Raw genomic sequence first — 16,410 nt, forward strand, 5'->3', positions numbered from 1 at the left:
AGGAAATGTATGTATATGTGGAATTAAAGATTATGCTGTGGAAACTGAAGGTCACCTCTTTGGCTGACTTCTGTCTTGTGGCAGCTATGAGAATGCTTATGGGAATGTCCCTTGCAGACATCCAAGTCCAGTGAGTGTAATTGACCAAGGGCCCCAGCTAATACCCTCTGAAATCTGCAAACCAGTCCACCTGGGATCTCATCAAGACCATGTGCATCCCTAGGGGCTGCACCCAGCCAGTGGTCGAGTCAAGCAGAGACATTAAGACTGGCCCATTCCTAAGAGTGATGGAACTCCTTTGTTGGCTGACTCTCCCTGGATGTGCTCTGACATCTCTTCCCAGTGGCCTTGTTGCAACTTTCTCAGGGTCTTTGGCAGACCTTGATGATTCTACCCAGCATCTCCTCCCTCTCTCCTTCACTGGGGGTCAAATTGCCATGACAGCTTGAGGGTTCTTCAAGCCTTGTCCAGTTCCCTCCCCACTCCCCCCTCCACAGGTGTTAGCCTTCATTAAATCTGTGCAATGGTAATCCCACTGTGGTGTTTGCTTCTCTGTAGACCCAGGTTCATACTATCTGAATCTTCTACAAGGAGGAGATAGAAAAAGAGACTGGATGGATCCATCTTGTTGAAGGCCTGGAATACCACCCTTGACTTTGGGATGTAGCACAGGGAGTGCTGGGGAAGATAGTACAGGAGGAAGAAGTGCCATCTGGTTCAGATTTGGGAAGGTGATCATGATAGAAGCAGGAAGGGGTGGCTTTTTAGGAAGTCCTTGCAGTGAACTTGATGGGACGTGGCAGGCCTGTGTAGGAACAGAGGAGATGGCAAACTGACTTCATGGCTTCCACAGAAGAAATCCTGACTCTACTGTAAAATTTTACCTTCTCTCAACTTTATGGAAAGAAGGCAGTCTTTTTATTAAGTTTATTACTGAAGACCCTACAGGTGAAGTATTAGCAGAGAAACATCACTATGGGCCCCATCCCCTGTTACTTTCCGGCATGACCTCCCCACAGAGTCTGTTGGAAAGGCACTTGAGAAACAATAACAGTTTAGGCTTCTGTCACCAGCCTTCTTTTTTCTCAAGCGCAATGGAAAAGGGAAAGGATGCTTTCCACACGCTTTGTGACATTCTCTGTCCTGGGTCTCTGGCAAGCTGTCCAGAAAATGAAGCCCCAAAGGAGTCCTTGTGTCCTGTGAGCCCTACGAGGTGTGGGGTATGGTGAGGGGTTCCCACGAGGCAGGTGATCTCTTTGGGGGATGGCCCAGAAGCTCCATGTTTTAGACTTGAAATTGGAAGGCAGCTCAAGAAACCACAAAACTGTCTGTTGTTACCGGACGTGGGGGCGAGGGGCGAGCGCCAAGACAGGAATTACATGAGGAATGTTGGCCAAGCCTGCTCCAGCCAGCTTCCAGTGCAGCTGCTCCCTTTATACCCAGACCAACGCAGAAGAATGGCACCCTGGAAAACAGACGGGCATGAGGGTCCTCAAGAGGCCCCTGGCAGTGGGGAATACAAGCACTGCCATGCCCTGAACGAAACTGTCAACCTTTTAAACTTCCGGCTGAATGGGTAGGGACCAGGCGGTCAGGGGCTTGGAGGGCGAATTGGCACATTTACCCCCAGACCTCATTTCAAAGTGAGACATTAGCAGCTTCCTAACTGAACAAACAGGAAGCCTGTTAAAAATGCCATTGTCCCTTCCTGCCTGTGTGCTGACAGGACTGTGAAATGGCCAAGTCAAGGGACCCGGGGACATGCAGCTGCTGGTGCCACCTGTGTCTATGTGAGTCCAGCTAAGTGATATCCTCTGCAGCCCCTTCCCTCACCCCTGTGGAACCCGGGGTCCCTGGAGTCCAGGGCAGGCAGAGGACTCATGGGAGAAAGGAGTGAAGAAGCAGTGGCCGCCTCGTCCCTGGGTCCCTGGCCGAAAGCACGCAGTGCTGCCTCTGTTTCAGTCCTGATCAGGAGCTGGTCTCGCCCCCAGCCCCAACCTCCCAAACGCTCTGGCTGGAAACCAGATCCAACACGGAACACCTGCCTTCCACTGCTGCCCCACAGACACAATGCCCCACATGCTGGTTGGCAGCAGAGAGAAAAGAGGCCCATTAAAGAAAAACCCCTGATGGTATTAAGAAGGGCAGTCCTGCTGCTGTGTGACCTCTCTCTCTCATGCGCTCGCACACACACACACACACACACACACACACACACTCCCAGGGCTGTAAATTTAGTTTTGCACGTGTCTGGGGCTCCTTCACTGTCAATCAAACACTAAATGAGAGAGATAGCCCTCTCCTCTGGGGCCACGGCCTCTGTGGACAATAGGTGTATAGGACTGTGTGTACAGGTGTGTGTAGGTGCGTGTGTGTGTGTGTGTGTGTGTGTGTGTGTTATGATGGGTTCTGGGGTCTGGTGGTTACCAGCAGAGCAGTCCGGGAGGGGCACGAGTGAAAGACGAGTCACACTTCAAACTGGATGCTTGGTGGCCCAGGCATCTCGCCCCACTAACCCCCACCCTTCAGTGCCTGGGCTGTGCAGTGAGGAGGTGCATCTCCCACTGGGGTACCGGAGCAGCAGGGGACCTTGTGGATGGCAAGTCAGGGTGACAATGCTTCCCTGGCCCCAAGATGACAGTCCATATCCTCTCATTGTCACCATCACCCCTGAGCCTGAAATGGCGGGTCCTGGGTCCGAACCATGCTGGCCGGCGGGGTGGGGGCCATTGATCTGTCTGTTGGCCTGGGCTCTCCCGAATCATCAGTGGTGGCTCCCTGCCAAGCCCGCCCGGCCAGCCGTCGCAGACAGTGGGGCTCTGTGAGCTGGTCTCCTGTGGGCAGCTGGTTGTTTTTCTATAGAGGGGACTCGTCATTAGAGGCCCCGGAGGATGAGGGGAGGCACCTTGAGCTGTTTTCCTTTCTCTTTGGCCCCCATTTACTTTTCCTCTTGGAAGGAGCACGGCCACCGGCCGGTGCCCACAGTTCACTTGTCCTGGTGAAGGCAGCTTGACAGCTGCATAAATCACGTGGCAATACCACTAATAGGTCGCTGCCTGAGACTGTACCAGACCACCCAGGCGCAGCCCCAGCCGGCCTCGGAGGCTGCACACGAATACAGTAATGCAAATCACTTAACCCTTTATTACTCCACAGCACCAGGACAAACAGCTCCTAATGTCCTCTTCCCTCCTGTCCCTATGCCCAGACCAGCTTCATTTGCTTCTCATTTTGTTCTCTCCACCCCACCCAACTCCTTACACCTCCCTTCCCCACCTGATGTTCTCCCATTCTCTCCAGATTGTGGGTGACCCTGGGCTTCCCACAGGTGATGGAAGACCAGGGCTTTGAGCTCAGGTGAGATGGCATTGCCTGGGGATCCCGAGACTGAAGAAGGGACCTTGGGCGAGTGGCAGAGCTGGAGACAGAGGCGGCAAGCTGAGCACACAGGATTCTGGCCTTTGCAACTCCTACTTCTTGGCTTCAGGGGTGGTTTCTTCACAGTCTAGTGACAGGTGTCCTGGGCCTCTGTCCTGGATGCCAAAGGAAAGGGAAGTGTGCAGTGAAGATGGAGAGAGAAAACCATGCCCCACGTGGAGGTTATTCCCTCCAGCTGTGTTTCTCAAGTGCTAATAATTCATGCTCACCTGGTGCAAGGTGCCAGGACACCAGAGAGAATGAGACAGTGTCCTGCTCTCTGGAGCTCCTGGTCCTGCACACCGCAATGTGACAAAGCTGTCTTCTCCCTGGCCCTCCTGGTAGGAACTGTCCCCTGTGACCACCCCCCTGCTGATTCTCCTGTAGCTCAGCTAGCCTCCAGCTGCTCCAAATGCCCAGGCTGCTCCTCCAAGGGGCTTTTGCATTATTTGCTGTTTCTTTTCTTAAGGGAATCTAAGAAAGGGTGTGGCTCCCTCCCTCACATCCTTCAGGTCTTTGCTCAAGTGCCAACTTCTCAGCCAAAACTTATCACCTAATTTAGCACTGTAGCTAAATTATATGGTACCCCACGCCTCTCCTCTGCTTTATTTTTCTTTATAGCACTTATTCACTTTCAAATGCTCTGTATAATTTTCTTCTTTATTTTATTGTATGCCTTCCCCTCTAGCAGGGTGTTTCTTTCAGGGTTCAGTTCAGTTCAGTTCAGTTCAGTCACTCAGTCATGTCCAACTCTTTGCTACCCTATGAATCGCAGCACACCAGGCCTCCTTGTCCATCACCAACTCCCGGAGTTCACTCAGATTCACGCCCACCGAGTTGGTGATGCCATCCAGCCATCTCATCTTCTGTCATCCCCTTCTCTTCCTGACCCCAATCCCTCCCAGCATCAGAGTCTTTTCCAATGAGTCAACTCTTCGCATGAGGTGGCCAAAGTACTGGAGTTTCAGCTTTAGCATCATTCTTTCCAAAGAAATCCCAGGGCTCTTTCAGGGTAAGAACTTTTAATTGCTTTGTTCACTGATGTATCCTGGATGAATAGATTACTGCTTCTAGATACTAGGTGCTCAATGAATATTTGTTGAGTGATTAAATGCTATAGTGGAGGAATATGGCATAAGTATTGGAGACCTGGGGTAAATACTGATAGATTGGCATATAGGGGCTGGGGAAGGAGTTGTGAGTTCCAAATTTAACAACCCAGGGATCAGTCTTCCTATCAAGGAACTTGGAAGCCATCAAGGAATTAAGGAGATTCACTTTCTTTTTATAATTACTTAGCATTACACCATTGCCTCCAAAACATATTTATTTATTTTCCCTTGAAAATAGTTGTTTATTTGTGGTAGGCTAAACAATAGTCCCTAAAACTGTTCATGTACTGATTCACAGATGTGATTAAACTGGTGATCTTGCGATGAGGAATTATATTGGCTTATCTGCATGGCTGAATGTAATCATGAGTGTTCTAATGAGGCAGACAGGAGGATCAGAGAGAGAGAAGTGACCCTGACAGCAGAGGATGGAACCATGATGGGCCACAAGCCAAGGAATGCAGGAACTGATAGCAATTTCATATTAGTTCAGTTCAGTTCAATTGTTCAGTCATGTCCAACTCTGCCATCCCATGAATCGCAGCACGCCAGGCCTCCTGGTCCATCACCAACTCCCGGAGTCCACCCAAACCCATGTCCATTGAGTTGGTGATGCGATCCCACCATCTCATCCTCTGTCATCCCCTTCTCCTCCTACCCTCAATCTTTCCCAGCATCAGGGGCTTTTCAAATGAGTCAACTCTTCACATCAGGTGGCCAAAGTATTGGAGTTTCAGCTTCAGCATCAGTCCTTCCAATGAACACCCAGGACTGATCTCCTTTAGGATGGACTGGTTGGACCTCCTTGCAGTCCAAGGGACTCTCAAGAGTCTTCTCTAACACCACAGTTCAAAAACATCAATTCTTCGGCGCTCAGCTTTCTTCACAGTCCAACTCTCACATCCATACGTGACCACTGGAAAAACCATGGCCTTGACTAGATGGACCTTTGTTGGCAAAGTAATGTCTCTGCTTTTTAATACGCTGTTTAGATTGGTCATAACTTTCCTTCCAAGGAGTAAGCGTCTTATAATTTCATGGCTGCAATCACCATCTACAGAAAAATAAAGTCAGCCACTGTTTCCTCATCTACGCTCTTAATTGGCTTTGAATTAAATGCATCTTCCATAAGCTTCTAGTTGATACATATAGGAGATGTGCCTGTCTCCTATTCTGGTAAATCAAGGCCATTTGATATGTTTATTCACTTACCATCAAGACTCATTTGGGGCCTTTAACCACTCCTTCTGCTCCTCTTTTCTCTCAGAAGAGATGCCCCTCCTCATTTATGATTTATATTTATGTTCTTGGAATTTATCTCTTCTGCCTAAAGCCAGCAAAAACAATAACTTGGATATCATTGTAATTGTCAACATTATCCCCCTACTAATGATATGTGATATGTCACCCTTGTCTACACACACACACACAGACGCACACACGGTGTCCTGTGGTGATGCAGTGCAGTCTTCATATTTATCAGGGCAACCTCACAAAAGGTATACACAGCCACTATGGGGCTTTAGCCTGATGCCTTGTACATAGCAGATACACAAACTCAGAGAATAAACTAACATGTCTAATAGAAACATCTTTGTTATTTGAAATGATCAGAAATAGTCTGCTGCTGCTAAGTTACTTCAGTCGTGTCCGACTCTGTGCAACCCCATAGACGGCAGCCCACCAAGCTCCCCTGTCCCTGGGATTCTCCAGGCAGGAACACTGGAGTGGGTTGCCATTTCCTTCTCCAATGCATGAAAGTGAAAAGTGAAAGTGAAGTCGTTCAGTCGTATCCAACTCTTAGCGACCCCATGGACTGCAGCCTACCAGGCTCCTCCATCCATGGGATTTTCCAGGCAAGAGTACTGGAGTGGGGTGCCATTGCCTTCTCCACAGAAATAGTCTAGTAAGAGATATTTGTTAGGTATAGACTGTATGCCAATTTTTTTTAAAATTTTATTTTATTTTTAAACTTTACATAATTGTATTAGTTTTGCCAAATATCAAAATGAATCTGCCACAGGTATACATGTGTTCCCCATCCTGAACCCTCCTCCCTCCTCCCTCCCCATACCATCCCTCTGGGTCGTCCCAGTGCTCTAGCCCCAAGCATCCAGTATCATGCATCGAACCTGGACTGGCATCTCGTTTCATACATGATATTTTACATGTTTCAGTGCCATTCTCCCAAATCTTCCCACCCTCTCCCTCTCCCACAGAGTCCATAAGATTGTTCTATACATCAGTGTCTCTTTTGCTGTCTCGTATGCAGGGTTATTGTTACCATCTTTCTAAATTCCATATATATGCGTTAGTATACTGTATTGGTGTTTTTCCTTCTGGCTTACTTCACTCTGTATAATAGGCTCCAGTTTCATCCACCTCATTAGAACTGATTCAAATGAATTCTTTTTAATGTGTATGCCAATTTTAATGCCTTGTTAATCTTTTTATTATTAATCATAACAATATAAGAATAACAATGATGATATCTAACATTTGTTGTTGTTATTCAGTCGCTCAGTTGTGTCCTACTTTTGCAACCCCATGGATTGTAGCACGCCAGGCCTCCCTGTCCGTCACCATACCCTGGAGGTTGCTCAAACTCATGTCCATTGAGTTGGTGGTGATGCCATCCAGCCATCTCATCCTCTCTCATCCTCTCCTCTTCCTGCCTTCAATCTTTCCCAGCATCAGGATCTTTTCCAATGAGTCGGCTTTTTGCATGAAGTGGCCAAAGTATTGGAGCTTCAGCTTTAGCATCAGTCCTTCCAATGAATGAATATTCAGGGTTGATTTTCTTTAGGATTGACTGGTTTGATCTCCTTGCTGTCCAAGGGATTCTCAAGAGTCCTCCAGCACCACAGTTCACAAGCATCAGTTCTTCAGTGCTCATCCTTTTTTATTGATCATTTATTTATCTAACATTTATTGACCATTTGCTCTGTGCCAAGACTCTTCATCTCATACAAATCCTAGAAGGATGGTATTGTCATTACCCTTCGCCCTGCCCCCTCAACCTAGAGGCTCCTACTCGGTTTGCTCTTATTGAATATTGTACAAAATGTTAACCCAGGCCTGTTAACTGGAAGTGCCAACGGGACCTTAGTTTCTAGGTAGACACAGAGTGTCAGTGATACGCCAGAACCTCAAGCCCACGTTGGATTGTGCAGGTGAACTGATAACCTTGGCAGGACTTCAAACCGAAGTCCCACATTGGTGAAGCCTCTGACTCAGCAGAGTAAACTCAAAACCACTAGAGGGACCTCCAGAAACTGGTGCAAGGAGGACAGAGAAGAGAAATTGCTTTTGTAGCAAATATGCTCATACTTCCAAATTCTGAAGCAAGATAGTAAAAGCACCAGCATATGAGAGTGTTCTCAGATTTGAAAAACGGATAGCCAAAGAAAAAGTTCTTATATTTATAGGGTAAAATACCTATTTTCAAATATATGTGTTTTTTTAAAAAATCTGAATGATAATGACAAGATACATGTATAAAGTATCTTAACACAAGAAAGTAAAAAAGCAACCAAACAAAAATCCAAAGTAAATCCAAAGAAAATATGAAACATAAATTAATGAAATAGGCAAAATCTTTAGAACAGAAACTTGATTCTTTAAAAAGATTATCTCTAATGAGATTGTGTGTGTATGTGCGTGTGTGCTTGAGCAAGACAAAAAGAGAAAAGAGCATAAGCATAAAGAAATAGAAAAGGTGAAATAATTAAGATATAGGGATTGAAAAAAAACAAACAAACAAGAATAACAGGAATATCTCTAAGCCCTAACTGAAAACTTAGGTACTAAAGGAAAGCTATGTGACTCTGACCCACTCCGCCTCTCTCTCCACACACTCTTCAACCACTTGCTATTTCCATGCTTCTCCTCCCAGCCATGAACATCCTCAGTTTCATCTGAACTTTACATCCATGAAATTATTGGAGGGAGCAAGACATTTAAGTAGGGTTGTCAGATGTAGCAAATGAAAAACATGGGATGCCCAATTAACTTTGAATTTCAGATAGACACAAATCACTTTTTTGTTATATGTATGTCCCAAATATGCAGTGTGGGACATACTTAACACTGAAAAATGATTCAATATCTGTAGTCCAAATTTAACTGGCCACCCTATTTTTTTTTTACCTGGCAACCCTACAAGTTTAGGATCTGTTGAGTTTGATAACTGGAAGGGTTGCCAGATTTAGCAAATGAAAGTACAGGACACCCAAATATATGCTAATTTGGTCACACTTATACTAAAAAACTATGTGCTGTTTACCTGAAATTCAAAATTAAGTAGACGTTCTAAATTTTGTTTGGTGACTTTAATCCCAAGGAGATTTGAGAGTAGCCTAACTGTGAAAGGCCCTGGGGTGGGAATTAATCATCCTGTCTGAAGTCCTACTAAGGCATCTTGGAGAAGCCCAGAAGCCAGAGGAAACGCTGGAGTGGGATTCTTTATACCTTGGGTTCTGGTAAGAGGGTCTGGCATGCTCTCTGATTTGTAGAGGGCATGGGGCTTCCCTAGCTTTTGGGCAGCTTTGTTGAAGAGTCAGTATTCAAATCCAGATCAGATCTACTTTGGATCCTTCAGAGTGGAACATCTCTCTGTCCAAAATGTATTCTGATCTTGATTTATTCGGTGCCTCATTAAAGATCAACAGCTCAGAGTTTCTGAACCAAACAATAATGTGGGGAAGGGAGGGAGGAAATGGCTTATGCCCTTTTCCAATTGTTGGTTAATCATTTTGGATTGTTAAAGGTTAAGTCAGAAAAAGGTAAAAATGTGTGTATTGCTGGGTTGGGGGCAAACTTCGGGTCTACTCTGCCTTTAGTCATTTACCTTCTGGCTTAATTCCCTTTTATCAACTTTGTTTACCCTTCCCCCACTCTAGTCTCTTGCAAAATACTTGTAAAAGAACATTAGCAGGAGGAGGATCAAGAATCTTGTTTTCTTTTCATTCTTTTTGATTTATGTTCCTTTGTCTTGAAAGCTCCTGTAATCTCCCACATCTTCAGAGCCAGTTCCCTGCTGACAGAGTAAAGGCAGCAAAAACTCCCCTGGCTTTGAGATAAACCATCCCAAGCTGGATCACTAACTAGCTACACAAACTTTCTCCTTTGAGCCTTCTCTGAAATGTTGGGAACTCTAGGACTTCTGCCTTGAAAATGAGGGAAAGCAAACATTACAGGATGTGTCTTTAGAAGCATGTAATCAGAGCTTTTTATTAACTCTAGTGAGAGTAAGACCTTGTATTGAATTGGTCTGGTAACTCCTTTATTGCAGCTGACATTTATTGAGGTGCTACTATATGCCGCGGGCTAGGGCTGTAGGGGAGGCAGAGATAAACATGATGAGGCTGTGCCTTCAGGAACTTGCTTGTAAAATAGTTGGGGGCAAATATAACCAGTCTTCTAAGATCCCACTCTATACTGGGTGAGATAACCCTGCTTTCCACTCTTCCAGCAGTCTGTGTCTTCCTAATATTGCAAATTTAAAAATGCATTCACTCCTGTAAGGATTGGTGTCTTGCTGTCTCACTAGTTTCTATGCTCTGTGAGCTTCAGGAGGGGAGGGGCTGGATCTAATTTGAAGATATTCAGAAAAGGGCACCATAGTCTCCTTACACACTGTACAGCTATGTGAACTGAACTCATGGCAAGGACTTGCAGGATGTTTACTCAGAGGGCATTCTTCTCAGCGGCAGAAGGAGGGCACACTGCCCCGACCTGGCTCTTACCAGGGGATATCAGACTCAGCCCAGAGATGAGAATCCGTCTTTAGAGCTTGCAGCATCCCCACCTTCACTGACCTCAGCTTCAGAGGAATTAGCACCAAACCCTACCATCAGAAGGTTCCCTGTAGCCCTGTGGGAGAGGCAGGGACCTGATCCCAGTTACTACCTGAAGCCTGAGGGTCAGCGACAGTGTGTAGCTTAGAGAAAATCTTGGCTAAACAATAGGAACTTGAGAATGTTCCTAGCACAGTTAGGTAATCATTTGATTGACTTTCCAAAATTTGGCACTTTGGAGAATAAAGGGGGGGGCCCTATTATTAATTGCTCTTAACCAGGCACCAGCCAGGATTTTCTTAGGCAAACTTAGTAGTCTGAATGGCTATACTATAGTATAGTGGTTAATAGTGTAAACTCTGAAGCCAGACAGCCTGGGTCCAGTTCAAACTCTGCCACTCAGCTGTGTGACCTTGAAATGTTACTCAATGTCTCTGTATTTTAGTTTCCTCAGCTGTTAAACTGAATATGAAAACAGTACCATCTCACATGGTTGTGTTTAAGATTCCATGAGTAGAAAAATGCTAGTAAAGTGCCTGGGTGCAGGGCAAATGCTACATAATTGTTTGCTGTTGTTTTTATTAAGGAATAGAAAGAGAAGTATGTATTTTTGAAAATTCCATAATGGGGCAAGCACTCAACTTGGTGATATATGTACATTTTGTTTTATAATCTTCAAGTAACACTACATTGTTGGGATTTTTAACCCAACTTTAGGTATGGGGAAACTGAGGTTCTAATGAGGCTAAGTAAAGTCGATTCATGTGTGATCTGAGCTCTGTTATGCCTCAAAGCCCAGGCTCAGCCTGTTATTACCATTCTGCTCTGGCAGAGGGAGCTACCCCCACCCCCACCCCACCCCCTCGTTCTAGTTCAGTGGTACAGGGAATAGCTCATAAATTCCTCCTACATTTGATAGTTCCTCAGGCCCCTAGCATTGGCCTGTGTTGTTCCCTCTACCTGGAAAGCCCTTCATCTACTTGTTTAGCTTTGTTGCCTCCACTTTACATCTAATTCTAGCTCAAGCACCACCTCCTCTGGCAATCCTTCCTAGATCATCCACCCTAGTCTTCAGTCTCAATTAGGTTTTCCTCCATGGTTCTACTTGATGGTCATATAAGAACTCTTAGTCCACTCTATGTAATTATCTATTTCCCCTACTAGTCTACAAGCTTTCCATGTCTATTCACCTCACTAAATATAGTATCTGGGCATAACAGGTACTCATTAAATTTGTGTGGGTTGGATGGAATTGTGAGTGAGCTGTGGAGAAATGTTGAGAGATACCTGTAGAGAAGGGATAGAACCTGGAGATGTGGTATGTCATGTTGGCATCCAGACTTCAGGTTGTTGCAACATGAACAGAGGGGAGAGATCTGAATAAGTAACGTGATGAGCATGGGGTTTTCAGTCCTGGATGTTCTTCTGGGTGGATTAGAAGGAAGGAGAGTAGGGACCTTGACAAAAGTAATGTTGCTGCTGCTAAGTCACTTCAGTCATTCCTGAAATAATACAGGCTTCAAGTGATGAGGTTGGCAATGGGAAGGACAGAAGATTCAGGTGGAGAAATGGGCTCAAGAGAAAACTGATGATTAAAGAGAAGACTCAAAGTGTTCCTTGCTGTTAATCACACTAGGAATCAGAATACAAGAACCAAAGTAAGACCGGAAATAAAAGCTGGAGACTAGGCTCAGGGCAGACTGGATTCTCTGGGTTGCCTGGAACCTCGCTTCTACAATGCAGGGAGAAGTCAGAACCAGGTGAGCTGCAAGAGGTCTGAGGCTTCACGGCAAACCTACCTTCTCTTTCCAGGTCTGACCCTTAGAAACAAGGCACAAACATCAGTCCTAGAAAGACCTGAAAATAAAGGACGTTTTTCAATCAGGCAATAAGCTTTTACATTTTTCCTTCTAGGACGTGAACCAATCACAGGGTTTCTCTTATCTGTGGGAAGGATTTGGGCCGTATTGACTACAGTTAAGTATGTTGTGCTGATGAATTGAGGGCTCAGTAGAAACAGTTTTTGAAAAGTTCAACGAAACAACACATATTTGTTAATTGGTTAATGTGTGGTAACTTTTAAAAGAATTAGCATTTATTTTGTTTTATTTCCTGCCAAATTAATATATATTTATTGCAGAAAATTTGAAAAAGGCAATCACAATGAAGATTCAGTTCAGTTCAGTTCAGTTCAGTTTAGTTGCTCAGTTGTGTCCGACTCTTTGCGACCCCATGGACTGCAGAATGCCAGGCCTCCCTGTCCATCACCAACTCCCAGAGCTTGCTCAAACTCAAGTCCATTGAGTTGGTGATGTCATTCAACCATCTCATCCTCTGTCATCTCCATTTCCTCCTGTCTTCAATCTTTTCCACCATCAGGGTCTTTCCAATGAGTCAGTCCTTTGCATCAGGTGGTCAAAGTATTGTAGCTTCCATGTCAGCATCAGTCCTTCCAATAAATATTTAGGACTTATTTTATTTAGGTTTGACTGGTTGGATCTCCTTTCAGTCCAAGGGACTCTCAAGAGTCTTCTCCAACATCACAGTTCAAAAGCATCAATTCTTCAGTGTTCAGCTTTCTTTATAATCCAACTCTCACATCCATACATGACTATTGGGAAAACCATAGCTTTGACTAGATGGGCCTTTGTTGGCAACGTAATGTCTCTGCTTTTTAATATGATGTCTAGGTTGGTCATAGGTTTTCTTCTAAGGAGCAAGTGTCTTTTAATTTCATAGCTGCAGCAGTGATTTTGGAGCCCAAGAAAATAAAGTCTGTCACTGTGTCCACTGTTTCTCCATCTATTTGACATGAAGTGATGGGACCAGATGACATGATCTTAGTTTTTTGAATGTTGAGTTTTAAGCCAGCTTTTTACCAGTAATTCAAATACCCAGTGATGATCATGGTCAACATTGGAAGAATTCTCATAGCCAGTCATTGTGTGGCCTTCAAATTGTTAATGTGATTTAAAATTCCACTGTGGGTGAAACTGAGGAGCATTTTTTTTTAACAAAGATGGATGCTAGTAGGGTTTTGGTGATTGTTACTTGGTGATCACCAGATATTTCCCTAAGCACTTTATACTCAGAAAATATTCCATGTTTTATGTACCTGTGCATATTTATACATGTAGTGTCATATTACAAGAAAGGTTTGGTAAATCTTTAGAATTTTTCCCTGATGAAATGAAGTTTTCCATGTCTCATGACTGTGAGCACATAGAAAACAAGGACTTTATTTTAATTCATCTCTTGTATAATTCCTGACATGTGATGATCTGTAGAACTGAATTGACATACATCTGCATCATCTAAGATGCTTGCATATACTCTAGGGTGGAAAGGCTACCTAGCTGCAAAGGGCCACTCTTAGTTTAACTGATCTATGTAATAGCTATCTGTAGCTGTATAACAAATTACCCTGAAATTTAGAGGCTTAAAAGGACAAACATTTATCATCTCACATTTCCTGTGAGGCAGGAATTTGGGGGCAGCTTGGCTTGGTGATTCCAACCTAGTGTCTTTTGTTAGTTGTAGTGAAGTTATTATCCAAGGCAGATGTTGCCAACCCCCACCCCCTACCCTCACCAGAGGATTCTGATGTACACTGCAGATTGATTGTTCTAATATAGTATTCTTTTCTCAGCACTGTGGTGCTTCCTTTTAACTACCTTTTACAAATATTTTTGTTCAGAGTTCATTGAGAGATTCCTAGATACCTTCCCAACTTGGTCTCTACTTCCACACCACTTCTGATGGATGGATGAATGCCTGAACTGTTTTGTTTAGTAGAAACAGTACCATGATTGATTAGCAAGGTCTGTCACAGCAGAGCAGGGACAGTGCAGCCATCAGCATCAGCCCTACCTTAATCTCTGGCTCTCTGGATAATTTGAGAATTAAACACACACACACACCCCACACAAATTTCTTTAAATTATGAAAGAGGCATGTAAATTGTCTTTGGTTTGTACTATTTTATATGGTGTTTGCAATCTTTGTAATTTTAGGAGAGATCTTATTTTGTATTAACCACACATATGGGCAGGAGTAAAACAAAGCAAAACAAAACAACAGAAAGAACTTACTGTTTGTTTTTTAAGCCAGGGCTGCAAAAGGCTCCGTGTTGATGGAAGGCTCTGTATTTTTCTTTGGCAACTAGACCTGGAGGGCCCGGCTAGAATTTATTCCCTTCCCAGGATGCCCCCCCCCCGGGGACCTACTCCACGCCCACAGAGGGCTCTGTGGTTACTTTTCATAAGCTGCCATAATTTTCAAAGCCCAAAGGGCTCATAATCAGATTTGGGAAAGCTGCTCTATTTGTAAGCGGCTGAGGCTGGCTTTCACGAGGTTGTTCCCTGAAGGGAGTGATGAGTGACAGCAAAGACATCCTTTTTTCCCCACTTGGGGATAATCCTTTGTTTAGCAGGTCTTTATTGTTGCGGAGGAAGTTTACTTAGCTTCTGATCCCACTGGACTGATTCAGCTGCTACACCATCACCCCCCGCCCCACGAAGCACCTCTGCAGACAGAGCTCCTGGGAAGGGGTGTGAGGAAAGGGTCAGTCTGCTTGGTGCACACTCAGGTTTTTAGGCAGATCTTTTTTTCTTCAGGTTTATGGATTGCATCCTTCCACCTGCAACCTCAGTTATCACACAAAGCGAAACTGTTTTAGCTGGGGTTACAGCAAAATGCCTCTTCTTGCAAGGTCATCCTTGTCCTCCAGGGAAAGCATTCCAACTGCACGGCTGCCTTCTTTCTGCCTGCTTTGCCTCAAGAAACGCTGAAACATCAGAAATGTAGATTCCAAATCCCGCTCAGCTCCTTAGTATTGATCAAGGGAGCTTTCAGCAAGGCTTCTTTTCCCATTTCCTTTGCTTTTCACAGTGTGCCCTTACATAAGCTTCTTCGAGGACATTTTTAACTTTGAACCACTGAATCTAATTGCTTAACTGTCATTTTAGTTCTTTGCTCTTAACCATTTCTTCCTCAGTTTCTAATGTCAGGTCTCTTGATTCTTCTCTTCACGAAAGAAGACAGTTCTACTAATCCATCATTAACATTTTATAAGGAAATAATCCTATTAATTATAAGTAACATTTATTGAGCTTTTATACCATTCTATTCTTTAAAGAGTTTTCCATGTAGTAACTCCTTTAATCTTTGCAACAACCCTGCATGGTCAACAGTATTGTAAACGGCAATTTTCAAGTGATGATGCTAAGACTCACAGAGGTTAAGTGATTTGCCCAAGGTTATATGGAATGCTTCCCTTAACCAATTCTGCTTAGCAGTTTACCCTAAATTAATCATAGACTTTGACAGGAAGGATCTTACTTTTAGAAGGAGACTGTTTGGGGGATAGCAGATCAGTCCTTGGTTGTGAAAGAAAGCTTTTTCATTGTGATGTTTATCACTCGGCTGTACCATGTGGGGTTTGAATTCTTGAGCCTTGTTAAATACTAAGTTCCAAACAGCTGAATTAACTGACTAGTGAAGAGTCACATATTTGCAAAAAGGAAAACAATCTTCATCTCCACCTAGTGTGGGTTTCGTCAGCCAGATACAATTTCTCGTTTCACGGCTCAAGGGCTCAGAAAACATTTTTCCTTGATTAGAGTGGATTCTCCAAATTCCCTCCCACCTCCTCATTCTAGGCAGAGACCCCTTTCTTTAACTGAGCAGTTCTGTTCAGCTGACTTCTAAGATGCTACCAAAGCTAGTTTCTTTGCATCTGTCTCTGGTGCCCACTTTCCGACTGAGAAAAATTAATTAATAACTGATGGATTTTTCAGTTTTACCTGTAGGTTTTTAGAATTTTAGGTATTCGGCTCATCAGTAAAATACAGGATTGATTTTTGTCTGACACGTATTTCTAGACTTGAAGATTCTTTAATCTCAAAAGGACAAAATTAACCATATTCTAGTTGTCCCCGTAACTTTCTACAGGCAGTGATTGACGATTATTACCGCATGTTAACCTGTGTTCAGTTCTTTCATTTTGGCCTTGAAGTCCAAGTGCGTCACAGGCAGGAGTATGACTCACCTTCCCTTGGGGGAGGTATTTGACTGTCCTGGTC

The 16,410-nt window shown here is 44.2% G+C and overlaps 1 long non-coding RNA gene across 2 annotated transcripts; it reads right to left on the bottom strand.

The window, feature by feature from the left end:
• Positions 1 to 3,124: 3,124 nt before the first annotated feature.
• Positions 3,125 to 14,492, bottom strand: LOC147367529 (uncharacterized). Of its 2 annotated transcripts, XR_015168835.1 has the most exons (3): positions 14,419 to 14,490; positions 5,742 to 5,856; positions 3,125 to 3,533 (listed from the first exon to the last, which is right to left on the bottom strand). It is a non-coding gene; the product is annotated as an uncharacterized LOC147367529 (long non-coding RNA). The 2 variants fall into 2 exon arrangements; XR_015168836.1 differs by lacking the exon at positions 5,742 to 5,856 and having other exon boundaries at positions 14,419 to 14,492.
• Positions 14,493 to 16,410: the final 1,918 nt, after the last annotated feature.

This window comes from Bos grunniens, chromosome 8 (assembly GCF_055505025.1).
Source record: "Bos grunniens cultivar Pamir isolate PY7600 chromosome 8, Bosgru_T2T1.0, whole genome shotgun sequence".
NCBI classification, from domain to species: domain Eukaryota; kingdom Metazoa; phylum Chordata; class Mammalia; order Artiodactyla; family Bovidae; genus Bos; species Bos grunniens.